This window comes from Chelonia mydas, chromosome 16 (assembly GCF_015237465.2).
Source record: "Chelonia mydas isolate rCheMyd1 chromosome 16, rCheMyd1.pri.v2, whole genome shotgun sequence".
NCBI lineage: Eukaryota > Metazoa > Chordata > Testudines > Cheloniidae > Chelonia > Chelonia mydas.
In genome coordinates, this window is record NC_057857.1 from 21,866,446 (window position 1) to 21,880,111 (window position 13,666).

General features: G+C 43.3%; 2 protein-coding genes across 8 annotated transcripts in view; one reads left to right on the forward strand and one right to left on the reverse strand.

The window, feature by feature from the left end:
• LOC102943777 (spermatid perinuclear RNA binding protein) overlaps positions 1–7,569 on the reverse strand; it is an 87,715-nt gene extending 80,146 nt beyond the window's left edge. Inside the window, exon 1 of one of the 4 annotated variants that reach the window (XM_043530786.1) lies at positions 7,123–7,569. The gene's annotated coding sequence lies outside the window, so the exon portion shown is untranslated. Of the gene's footprint in view, positions 1–6,822 lie in introns of all 4 variants that reach the window. The other 3 variants (XM_043530787.1, XM_043530785.1, XM_037879342.2) reach the window with 3 other exon arrangements.
• Positions 6,910–13,666, forward strand: part of CRB2 (crumbs cell polarity complex component 2) — a 138,639-nt gene continuing 131,882 nt past the window's right edge. For 2 of the 4 annotated variants that reach the window (XM_043530766.1, XM_043530768.1), the window contains exon 1: positions 6,910–7,272. The gene's annotated coding sequence lies outside the window, so the exon portion shown is untranslated. The remainder of the gene's footprint in view (positions 7,273–13,666) is intronic. The other 2 variants (XM_043530776.1, XM_043530780.1) reach the window with 1 other exon arrangement.

The window sequence follows — 13,666 nt, forward strand, 5'->3', positions numbered from 1 at the left end:
CTCAATCAATTACAGAAACTATACCATAAAAACTGACTTTACACAGCTACAGAAAGTCAAACTGGAAGATTAACACACAGATTGTAATAATCCATGATCTTTATTACCTTGAGCAATCAATCAGCAGATGACCAAGTGGCCCAGTAGTCTGGCAGCCCAGCACTGGCATATGGGACAGCTATGGGATCAGTCTCAGAATTCCTTGCTCTCTGGCTAGCAGAGCCAGAGGCTGAGAGAGTCAGAGCGGAAGCTCACAAGGGACAAACAGAATAGCCTGTACCATGTGCGCACACATACACACAACTTTTCCTTAGATCTCTTAACTAAGCACTAAGGCTGGTGGTAGTAGCACTGATGGTCTAGGCAGGGTAAATCAACAGCATCCGACCTACATTTCCATTTCCACTCCCACCACTGATGGGAGATTAAAAGAAAACTCAGCATAGATGCACTACAAAGCAAAAAAGTAAACACAAGGCAGTAGAGTTGGATGGAACAGGGTCTAGCCCCCTTTTGTTCCAGGATGATTGGTAGAGCCCTGAAAACTGCAGATAGCCAAAAATATCTACACCCGCAGTTGCCAATATCCACGGGTCATTTTTGCGGATTGCAGATCGGCTGTAGATACAAATTTTGTATCTGTGCAGGGGTCTAATGATTGGGAGCAGAGGACAAAGAATGCAACATTAAGATAGGTCAGCTACAAAGAAAAGTCAGGAAATGCAAAGGTCAAGGAATATACAGCTATGCTAACTTGACCAGGTTGCACATATGTAATAATTCCTGTGCCAGCTTTTGAGAGTGGTGGTGATGGGAGGAGGGGGGTGTTTGTGGTGGATTTGTATTGTTTTGGTTAAAGGGACATCAATTTGCCAGTTTAAAAAGAAAGTTAAAAGTAGTTTCAGTTACTACACCTGCCCAAGTCCCTCTCCTCCTTCCCCTGACGCCTTTTGTAGGTTTATACCATATTTTCCTACTTTTATCAGTGTTTTTCTGTCCCCAGTGCTCAGTAAGAGACTCAGACAAACAAGAAATTGCCTATACAAAGTGCCATCAAATGCACAGGTCAAACTGAAATAATATTTCTCTCTAGTCTTGCAGTTAATATTAAGTGCTCTTTGTAAGAGAAGTAAAAATTTCAAGACAATGTGATTTAAATTGATGGTGTCCCTCTAAATGTACACAGAATTGTATTTCTATTTATGCTAAATTCATACCATAGAGTACACAGAATGTGCAGAGACTAAGGGCATGGCTACACTAGAGAATTTACAGCGGCTACTCCAGCCCCCACAAGCGGCAGTAGCTATGTCGGCAGGAGTTTTGCCGTTAACACAGCGCTGTTCACACGGGCACTTATGGCAGCGTTACTTATGTTGCTCGTGTGTGTGTGTGTGTGTGTGATTTATTCACACCCTTGAGCAACATAAATTATGCCAACATACACTGTAGTGTAGACATAGCCTAAGTAATGGTTCCTACAACGTTTCTGATATTTGCATTTTTTCCAGGTATTTTAAACTACAACTCTGCAATTTTAATGTTGCATTAAAACTGTATTTTTGCCTCTAACTTCTTTCCTGCTGCATACAAAGCCTAAAATTGGCCTGTTTTGCTAACCTCCCTCAGCTTAAACCATGAGTTTGCAGTATTGTCTTCTCTTACCTCTTGGTCTCCCAGCATTACTGCTTTCCAGGTATGTGCCGCCTCCCACGAATGTGTTTATTTCAGATAATTTTCCCCAAAAGTGTCACTTGCTGCCAGCATGTTTCTAACCTCCCTCAAGTTCCTTTGTATTTATCCTGTTGGTGTTCAACTCCGCCCAGTTCAGTATCACTTGCAAGCTTTATTAGCTGTGTCTACTTGCTCTTCTAGATAAAAAACATACTGAACAAGACCAAGAGATCACTGCAACACACTACTAAACATCTGCGTCCAATCTGATTTTGTACCTTGTGTTTAGGTACATTGGTCACTTTTCAGTACATGAAATGGTGCTTATTCCAAGATGATTTGAACTAATTTACTAATAGTATTGAATACTATTTAATACTAATACTATTGAACGAATAGTGAAACACACTATCAAGGGCTTTCTTATAATCTACGTATTACATCCCCCACTGCATCCACCAAATGCCTACAAATTCTTACTGAAACACCTCCAGTGCAGACAATAGGATTATTCGCATGAAGTTATTATCATGAGCAAGTTTTGCAGGACTGAGTCCTAATTCTGTAATTCTATCCAGACCCAACAAGTTTATCTCTAGACATCTATTTATAAATCTGCTACTTCTAGTTGTTCATTTTCCCCTCAATATTTGCTCTGTTACTTTAAAGGTGGATAGGAGTTAACGTAAAGGGTAGTAACTACCAGGATCTCTCCCTTTCCCTTTTTCAAAGATCAGTACTGCGTTTGCTCCTCTCCAGTCTTTGTACATTTTTAGTAACACATCAGTGGTACAGTAAGTTTGCTAATTTCCTTAGTAAGCTTCCTTATACCTCACCCACAGCTTTTTTCATAAATCCCTCCTCACTGCCTAAGCTTTCCTTAGTTTTCTTGTTGAAGACAGATTTTAAATAGAGTACCATAGCCAGTTTAGAGACATTCATTTAACCCACTTCATTCACGAGTGACCCTACTTTCTCTCATTTTCAGGTTAAGGTACTGGGTGGTTTGTTGATTTGGGGGAGGCGGGTGAGAAAGGGGAGGGAGAGAGAGGATTGTGCTGCATGTACAATCTCCCCTACACAAACTGTCCCAGAAGCAGCATAAAAAACACCACCACCCACCACCACCACCATATTCACCCTGTCTGTTGTGGTCTGACCATGGGCCGAAGCTGGGCCCATGGTCAGACCACAACAGACAGGGAGAATATCCACCACAGTGAAGACATGGCTTTGCTAAACCCTGCTAAACGTCTTAACAGATGTCACTTGTGAGCATGCTCAACAAGGCTTTTCACTTGCTTATAACTTGTTAACCAACCAGAGCATTGCCCCTCCTCCAGTCATGAACGTGCTCTTCAAAGAGCTCTATTTACATGCCAAGTCTCAAAGTTCAGCTGCTACCAAAGCAACATGGAAAAATGTGTGGTTTTATTTTATTATTATTCTGCAGTTAGGTTTTCAGACTTCCACAGCACAACGTGGCTGAACAAGCTTCCTTCAAACTTCCAAAAAGGATTCCCCTTTCAGCCGAGAGCAAGCGCTCAAAATCTCAGTCCTGCAGGACACCTCTGCAGAATTTTAGGAATGAGGGGTTTTGAACCTTAACAGTTTAGCAGCCTTAATTGGCTCAAGGTCTGCTTTGCCTAGAATTTACTTTCAAACCCCTGTGTGTGACCAGGATTCCCTCTTTCAAATGGGTCCTTAAAGCTCAACCTCTTAATTGACGCTCACACCCACCTGAGCCACACCAGTGAAACTGCTGTTCCCTGCCCTTTATTTAAAAACGGCATTCCAAGATTAGAGTTTTCCTTTAGGTCTCCCAGTAATTATGTTCGGGATTTCTATTGTGCATTTAGACAATATGCTCCCTGTGTTTTTCTTGTACAGTGACAATCACATTGCCAGTATTTTAATAATAATAATAATAATTTCAGTACCTCCAAGTAGGTGCATGTACAGTAGTATATACAAAAGCAATTCCTTTTCAAAAAAAAAGGGGGGGGGGGCGGGGATTAGTAATGGAAACAAAAACAATTATACCAAGGATGCTAAGACAGCACCACACACTATACTAAGAGTGGCAAGATTGTTAGGAACGGACAACTGAACACACCAAAATCTTACTAGTGCCAGTCACAAATGGTACGATCTCTCTCCCATGCCCACCACACCAGAATGGAGTAAAAGCAACAGACTGGAAAGTTCCAGACAGAAATAGCGATGACGTTGCCAAGAACTTTCAGAGGTGAGTCCAACTTCCTAAAAACCACCAAGAAGCCAGTGGAAGCTAGAAACGGCCCAGACGGGCTGTCATGTATTTCTTATTTCTCCGTACTGGCAACCAGCCACAAGGTCCCATCGCTTACAGTAAGTCTTTGACTGCACACGCAAGACCTGGAGCCTTTTCAATGCTTGAAAAGGCCCTTTGCTTTTCAGAGATCGGCTTGTAGCATCACCCACACAAGGTGTTATTGTAATGCCCGAAAAAGATCTATGTAGAGACACTAACACTTCCCCCTCCACCCCACAAAAAAGCAATGCCAAGTTTTTAAGGTTCTTCTTCCCAAGACACACAACTAGCCAGCTCTTCACATCCTTCTTCCACTCTCTTCTCAATAGACACTGGGCCTCATGCCTCCACCATCACTTCCTTTGGGTCCCTCTTAAAGTGTCACCACTGTTACCTCAAAAAAATCACTTCACTAACAATCATTTTTTTACCAATGTTACAAGGACCTTACATTATTCAGTACTTTTACAAATGCTACGTGGGTCACTATTTATGTTCTGCTTATTATTTGCATTTCTCTCAGTTTGGACAATGAATTAAAAAAAATCAATTAAATCAGTCTCACTTTCACTCTTTAATTGTGCAAGATTGGGGCTCCAGACAAATATACATTCTGATCAATGCTGGATCATAGCTGTTTTCATTGGAATTATTTTTTAATTGTGCAAACATTTTTATTGGCTTGGGGATTTAAAACAGCTTGTTTTAAAAAAATGTAAATGATGAGTCAAATTTAAGCTAACAGTGTTGCTTCAAATATATACTTCTTCCAAGAGACCAAGAAACCCCGGTCTCTATCCCAGTACTAAATTACAGACAATTTAAATAAATATGGAACTAACCAGACATGTATGAAACTTCATGTAGATTTTTCTTACATTATATCCTGCAGCCTTACATGGTCTATTTAGATTGCAAGCTCTTTGGAGTAACACCGTTTTTTCTTAATGTCCATAGCACACTTTCAGTGCTATGTATATAAATAATCAGATATGCGAGTGGATAACATAATTTCTGTTTTTACTGAAAACTCAAGTTTTGCTCTAGTCAGCATCCCTCCACTGATTCCCCAGCTATCTTTCACTGCGGTTCCCCCATCGCCACCGAAATCAGTGGGTTAATGATTAATACCCAGTACAGACCAAAGCCAGAAAGAAAAAAATAGAAAGAAAGACACAGCTCTCTCAATTAGAAGAGATGCAAAACTGTCACAGGAATCAAAGATACCTAGACACAGCACAGAATGTTCACAAGTCACCGGGAAGCATGACCATTTCATTTTTTAAATGAAGGTAGGCTAGTAGACAATACAATGCACCACACCAACTAAGCAGTAGCAAAGTTCTGATCACAAGCCCTTAATTCTGTCAACCAAGAACATATGTAAGAATATAAGAAAACGGCCATACTGGGTCAAACCAAAGATCCATCTAGCCCAGTTTCCTGTCTTCCGACAATAGCCAATGCCAAATACCCCAGAGGGAATAAACAGAACAAGTAATTTCATGACAATTTCTCCCTGTTTTAAAGAACCACACTTCCACATAAAGGAGTTCCCTCCTCTCTCTGGGCTGAAAGGTCCTTTTATTATTCTCTACAGAGGTAATATTGCAGCTAAACAAATTCACCTCCATGCCCAACAGACCAATCCAAGTGACACTGGGCACAAACTAAGGACAATGCTTTCATAATGGCTGAACCACTAGCTAACATTCCTGCCCAGGCCAGGTGCACACCTGCTCCCAAGTATGCGCCCATCCCATGCACAAAACAGGGCAGGAGGATTTAGCGCAAGGACAGACGCTACCTGCACTAGGACCCCTAAGGGACAGGGTTCTCACAACCAGCCCTGCAAAGTCAGATGCACAATGCCCCCCCCCCCCCATGCTCACTCTCCTCCAAATTCCCAAATGACACCACAAAAAAACTTAAGAAACAGATTAGAAAGAAGAACAGGAGGACTTGTGGCACCTTAGAGACTAATAAATTTATTTGACAGATTAGAAAGAATCACTTTGCCAATCATGAGCAGCGCCAACCCCCCATTCACTGTCTGCATCAGCAGCCTCCCTGGCGCCCCCAGTGGCTGTCCCCACGCAAGAACATCCCCTTGTTCATAGTCCCCAAAAGGACCCGTGTATGCATCCACACTGTGCCCCAAAGAGCAGTCCCCCAACCCGTGCACCGCCCTCGCCCCCGATTCTCACACTCCCAGCTCCCCAACCTCCATCCCCGTCTCCAGCTTCTCCACACCCGCTGCACACAGCATCCAGCAGCCCCCAGGAACCCCACGGCTGTCCAGGCACCCAGCCCGCCTGCAGGCCCCCCAGGAGGCCCCCATGCATCATGCCCCTGTCTTCCCCACCCCCTCCCGCTGAGCCCCATCCCACCTACCGGTGCACCCTGCCTGCAGGCCCCCACGTGCACCCCGCCCCCCACAGCCCCCCACGCGCCTCCCCGTGCACCCCGCCCCCCACTGCCCCACATGCGCCCCCCTGCTCCCCGTGCACCCCGCCCCCCTTTGCCCCCCACGCGCCTCCCCTGCTCCCCGTGCACCCCGCCCCCCCTTTGCCCCCCACGCGCCTCCCCTGCTCCCCGTGCACCCCGCCCCCCATTGCCCCCCACGCGCCTCCCCCTGCTCCCCACTGCCCCACACGCGCCCCCCGTGCACCCCGCCCCCCACGCGCCTCCCCCCGCTGCCCGTGCACCGTCCCATCCCCCATCTGTGCACCTCCCCCCCCGGTGCCGTGTCCTGCCCTTGCCCGCAGCGCCCGGCGCAGTGGGAGGGGCGGCGGCCGGTCCCCGCCCCCCGGGGGTGTCTCCGAGGGAGGCCCCCGGCCCCGACGGCCCCTTACCCCGCTCTCCGCCGCCGCCAGTACAGCCCCGGTCCCCGTCCCGGCTCCGTCCCCTCGCCCAGCGCCTCCGGCTCCGCAGCAGCGAGCGGGGCTCCGGCACGTGACAACGCCCCGCGCCCCCATAGGCTGGAGCTGCCGGGCAACGCGAGCCCGCCCCCTCCCTGCACCTGAGCGAGCGCCTTACGCTAACCACGTAGGGATGCCGGCCCGCACGACGCCAACGGCCGGCTCGCCGGTAGGCGAATGCCCCCCTGCAAAGTTGACGTAAAGTCCTCTCGCTTCGAGAAGCCGGCCCCTTACCTGAGACCATCGCTCCTTGCGTGAGCGGCGTAACCTCGCCGGCCTCCCGTCCCTTCGGGTTTACGGAGATTCCGTAAGTCTGGTGGTTAGGGAAGGCCGAGGCCGCACCTGAGACGGTTCCGTACGTAAATCCCGTAACTCTTCAAAGAGGTCAGTGTCTCTTACGGACTTTCCGTAACGCTCCCGGCACTGGGACTGCACCTGAGGGTGCTTTTCTTAGGCAAGCGCGGTAGCCGCCACTAGCGTAGGTGATGCTGTGATGCTTGCGCAACTTTCGTAGCAGAGCTGGTGGAATCCCCTCCGCCCTTCCCTTGGGCGGGAGTGAGGGGCTGAGGTGAGGGGCAGGTGGGAGCAGGGGTTCTTCATCCCCACCTCGGACCCAGGGAGCTGTTCCCGCTTCCCCCCAGAGCAGGAGGCATCCCCCCGAGGCATTATCCTCACCAAGTGGGCAAAAACCATGAGCCTGGCCTTAAAAATGTACAACATTCAACAAGAACCTCTAGCTGTTGAGTTATTCTCATTTGCTTTGTTTCCTGAGCAGGTAAGGGTCATATTTTCCAGCTTTTCCCCACAAACACAAGGGTTAATGACTTTTTGGCTTCCCTAATTAAAGCTGAGATTCACCCATAATCACTTACTGCTGGAGCTGCAACTTTAAGAAAAAAAAACCCCACATCACTAGATGCCTGGTAAGCACCGGAACCTAACCAATACAAAGTCACACTATTGTGCCCCAGCATGCAGTTGTCTGTGTACAAGCAATATTTTATAGACAGTTAATTTAAACGTAGAGAGGTGAAGGGGCTTGTCCAAAGCCACACAGTGAGTCAGTGACAGAGTGAAGAATAAAACTCCCATCCCCCTGCTCCAAGAAGATGCTGCCTTTCTATGATTTATGCCCAATAGATAAATCAATATCAAGTAAGAAAAGTATGTAAATTCAGGAGAGCGGCAGTACTTCCGGAGAAATCCTTCAGCAATTACTCATACTCAGATTTCCAGATCAGGTCATCTCCAGTCTGTATTTACCCTTGTAGAGCTTTATAAGACTTTAGGATTTATTGTTCTCCAGTTCTTTCATTGGAATTCAAGACAAACCCCAGGATTCTCTTATTCAAGTCAACCTCTAGCTTTCCTGCAATAGTTCTTCCTAACCCAGGTCATCTGTCCATTCTAGAACTTCAGGTACAGAATGAACACTTGAGAGTTTACCATGATCACTTCAGATGTAGAGCATCTCAGTCAAATACACTGATGTGTCCTTAAAGCTCTGCAAAAACTGTGAGTGTGGGTTATTTTGGGTGCCTGTTTGATGGAAACCTTAGGTTTTGCTTCAGTGGAATTACTGCAGGTTTACCCCTAAAACATGAGGCAATCCTAGCCAATATTTTCAAATGAGTGCCTAAAGTTAAGATCATAAAGCCGTAATTAGGTACCTAAGTAAAATTTTTCTGAAGATGTAGGAACATCAATCAGTGGAAATTGACAGCACCAACTTTCAGGTGCTTATGTGTCTACACACCCAATTTTCAAGACGTTAGCCCATGGTAGTAAACTATACAATATCACTTTTTTCCCTGAAGGATCTTAAGTTCCCTTTTAAAAAACAAATTTTATACCTATGGTAAAAATTAAAGGTGTCCACTTCTGGGATGGAAGACATGAATAGCCAATCTGCACAGCATACCGCACCACATGGGCTGAGGAAATATTTGACTGAGAAGGACAATGGGATCACGAGATCTTCAGTGCTCAGGTAGAGCAGTTCTTAATGTCCCAACTTGTAGCAAGTGGCAAGGAACTCAGTTTGTTTCCTTGAAGAATAAATGGCTGAGCTGTAGCTGAGCTTTCTTGGTTTCTAGATATTTTACACTAAGTGCGTGGAGCCCTTGGGCCCTAACCCTGAAAATATTACAGGTGTGCTTAATTTCATGCACTATAAATAGTCCCATTGAGATCAGTGGAAATAGTTACAGTGTGTAAAGTTAACCATGGAGTGGGATCTAAGCCATCACCCGAGCTTTACAGTTATACCTTTATAAGTCACCTCATGTTTCTGCCATGTAAACTGGGGACAACATTAGAATGTTTGTGGCTTAGAAGAAAAGTAATCACAAGAAATCTCTACCATTGCTTTAAAGTCTGGGATGAAGATTTTCAAAGCAATGAAAAATGTGTGGCTAAAACCCCTGTATTGCTTTAAAAAATTCAGCCTCTGCCTTTTCTAATTCTGTTTCGAGAAGGGACAAGAAAGTGGTTGCTAGAAAATCAAGGACTGGTCCAAAGAAGAGTGGACTGGTGTGAAGAGGTGGTAGTTTTATTTGAAATTGATGATTGCAGATGAAGATGCAGCAGAAACTGAGACCAGGGAAAGGATATTGGATGAGATAATGGAATGGAAGGGACAGCAAAAAGAGGGTGGAGTGACTGCACAGAGGAGCAAAACATGTAGCAAAGAAAGAAAAATCTGCAGGAGACAGTCAATGTGTTTTAGAAAGTGGAGCTTTCGCAGAGGTCGGAAAGAGAGATTTTCAGCTAGGGTCTGAATTATATGTTTTATGAAATCTCACATTTTTCTGTTGAGTTGCTCTCCCTTGGGCTAGTGCTTTGCCAAGGGCAAAAGCATTGAGGAGAGGGGATTGATGGATTATTTTAGAATACAGGAGATTGCAAGAGCTTTGGTGCTGCAGTACAAGGTTATAAATTTAACAGGGGAAAGAGCATCTGAGTTTTGAAAGAAGCTATTTAACATCTTTCTTTAGGGATCTGTGGGGGAGAGGAAGAAAGTTGCATTTACAGGTGCAAAGACATTCCAGTGGTGAGGATCTGAGTTACACTACAAGGAGTACTGGCATTAATGAAAGGTTATCATCTTGATAGAGGTTGAAAGGTATAAACTTAACTCTTTTATTGGGGTAGTGTATTGGCATAATAGAGATTTTCTTGTATATGGGTGGCTATAGTGGAAGCCATATGCATGCATCTTCTGGCAGAATTTATCCCAAAAGTATCATATAGGGCCTGAACCTGCATTCCTTGTGCACTCAAAAATCAGGGATTTCAGTGGGAATTTTGGGTGCCCAATAATAATACTTCTATAATGCTTTCCATGTTCAAAGCACTATACAGACAATTAATCCTCCCAACACACTGGTGAGGTAATATTATTATCCCCATTGTACAGATGGTGAAACTGAGACGGAAAGATGAAATGACTTGCCCAAGGCCATACCCAAAATAAGTAGCATAGCTAAGGATAGGCTCTCAACTCTGTGCTCATAACACCAGACCTCACTGTATACAAGGATGGGATATGGGTAATATAGACAGAATAAGAACTGTGATATCCTTGGAGTAACTGAAACTTCACTAAATAAAGATTGAAATGTACCTGTGGCACGAACACAGCCAAATCTGAAGGGTAGGTATTACCTCTGAAGAAATAAGAGTATATGAATTTAGTTTTGAACTTGGATTTGAATTGAAAAGAATAATGGGACTTCCAAAATAGATATGTTTGTGGAAATGTAAACATTCTAACTGAAGGGAGGGGGGGAATCCAATTAACTTTTTCTGAGTATGCTGTTGTGCCTTATGTCTGTTTCTATCTCTTGGATTGTCAGATCCTCAAGGAAGGGACTATCTGTTTTTTAGATTATTACTTAGGTTTTGTACTGCAACAAGTACTTTGGAATCTAACCAATTATAACTAAGAATAACACACAAATCTAAGATGCTAATGCAGGGAGAGAGGATCAAAGAAATAGTCTCAGGAGATTTTGGATGCTTACCACAGATGTATTCTGAACAAGTGTATGTGTCTGTCTGAAGTTACAGCAACACAGATTTCACTACATGGTTTTTAGGAGTAACCAAGCTCAAAGAATATTGTAGAAGGCCTAGGAAGTGAGGCAGGTATCGTAAACAAAAACAACATTAATGAACACATCTAGTGACCATATCCTTGGAACGTGTTTGTTATCCTTGGAACATTTTTAAATGTAGTGTTTAAGAAGTGGTAATTAATAAACACGCACACGCACGTACGTTAACATTAAATGGAAATTTAAATAAGTTGATTGGAACCAACTGCTACCTGGGTGTGTGCAGAGGGGAATAGGAGAGACTTAATACCAAAAAGAAGAGTAAGAGACAGAAGAGTTAAAAGTGTAAATGTGTGAATTTTTTTTAAATGTAAACCTCAGAAATACAGATGGATGATTTTTGTTAGGAATTGATCAAATAATAATAGTTCCAGTATAGTGCTATACAGAATCCAACTGCTGTACAAACATTAACTAATGCTTGTGATACTTCTGTAAGGCAGATAAATATTATCCCCATTTTATAGCTGTAGAAATAGACACAAAGTGGGGTTCCAGAGTGAGTCTTGAGGTTAGAACTCAGGAGTTCCTGGCTCCCAGCTTTGTGCTCAGATAATGCTGCTTCAAATAGAAGAGGACTGATAAAAGTTTAACAAAATGCATATTAGTGCAAAAAACACAAACCCTTAACAATGCAAAAATCTGAATAACTTTGTGTTTCTGTTCTTTATCACTTAAGAAAACCAAGAACTAGACATGAGGTCTAGTAGACATTCTAATTTACTTGGAAGTCTCGAACTTTTATTTCCTAAGCTCACTAGCATAACAAAATGCATCAAACTATGCCCAAATCTTACTCATGTGAGTTGTCCCATTGAAAGCAGTGGACCTGATTTTGAATTTGTTGAATTCAATGGGACTACTTGCATGAGTAAGGAAATCAGCAGAGTTCAGCCTTGTGAGTTGGTTTGATTAGCCTAATGCAGAAGAAATTATTCCATACACTGTATATCTGATGCAGAAATTCAACATCCAATAATAAGTAAAAGATAAAGACAGGGCAGTAGCTGGTGTATATGACCAATTTATGAAACCATTTTCATGAGGACAGGAAATAACGAAAAGGCAGAGGATAGAAAAGGGGCTTTATAGTTGCTCCTTGTCACTGATTTTATGTTTGGAGGCAATGAACCAGACAGTGAAATCTGCAGTGAGGTAGCCCCAAGGGTCAGCATAAAGTGGAAGATATAACAACAGCTACAAATACTGTAGTGAAGACTAAATGGCTATTAGCTATAATAAAGGGGGTGGGGGAAACACTAAGTGAGCAAGTATGATGTGTAATCCATCACATTTTAAGGGCTTGGTGGTGTTTATCTACAATGAGAAGATTCAAACAGAGTTTAGGAGAAGAGCCATTTTTAATATATTCTTCTTTATAAAAAAAGGAAACTCTATTTATGAGACTGATCCGTTGTCCAGTGACCCAGTTCTTTACAGATTCCAAGTTCTGCCTTCAGACTCTTGTACGCAGTTCCCACTAAAACTAATAGGATATGTATTGTATCTGAGGGCAGAGTTTGGTCCACATATAGAGTTAAAATGCTGAAATCGGGCCTTTTCAGGAAGATTATAAAGCCTGTGCCTAACTTTAAGCACGTGAGTAGTCCAGTAGATCTCACAAGGACCAGGAAATAACAGAATAACAGAGGAAGGGAAAAAGGGCTTTGTTACACGCCATCTTGCTAAATTCAGGCCCCCACTTTAGGAAAATACTTAAGCATCTGCCTAACTTTAAGCATATGAATAGTCCCACTGATATTCCATAAATTTAAATGGGACTATTCGTATGCTTAAAGTTAGGCAGATGCTTAATACCTTCCTGAACTGGAACCTGGAATTAGATGGTAAGCCAAGTGCTCATATGCAAATGCAAAGATCTTGGAAGGAAATCTCAGTAAGGCATGACAAATCTACCTGTCTTTAATGACACAATCAACAAAAAGTTGGTTGCAATAACAACATACTAGAAAATGTTTTCTGAGGCAACTTTTCCAACTTCTAACTCTTTTACGTTATAGAAAAGGAGAACAAGATAAGTTTGGAGAAAGAAGTCACTAAGAAACCAAAGGGGGGGAAGAAAGCAAATGTGGACAGAAAAAGAATGTAGGAAGTATGTGAGTCAGATGTCACCTGGCTTTATATAGAAAAGCCCCATAGAGAGCAGAAGGTGAAAAGCCACTAACTACAAGATTCGAAATAAAGGATTATAATATAAGCAGTCACAAAGAGCAGGAGAATAAGTGAAGGGTGGATGAAAGCTGCATTCAGGAACAGAGAATATTAAAAAAAAAAAAAATACAGATGAACGGTCACCCCACAGAGTAGTAGAAACCAAAGGGACTGAAAATACAATTGCAAAACTATACTTAAAAACAAAAAGAAGAAGAAGAAGAAAAGGGGAAAAAAGTAAAAATATAAAGGAAACATTTTATCATTGGGGTGAGTGGGGAAGAGGAAGCAGTGAGGATTTAGCGAATAAAGCTGAATTGAACTTTCTCTTCATATCAGTAGCTCTGTTCTCTCTAGAGGGCATAGAAAGAGGAGTCACAAACCATAGGAAATGCAGAAGAGATGGATGAGTTTAAAATATCCACTACTTATGTTTACAACATTGCCCTACTAGAGCACTGCTTGTGCATCATAGAAGTCACTGTCTA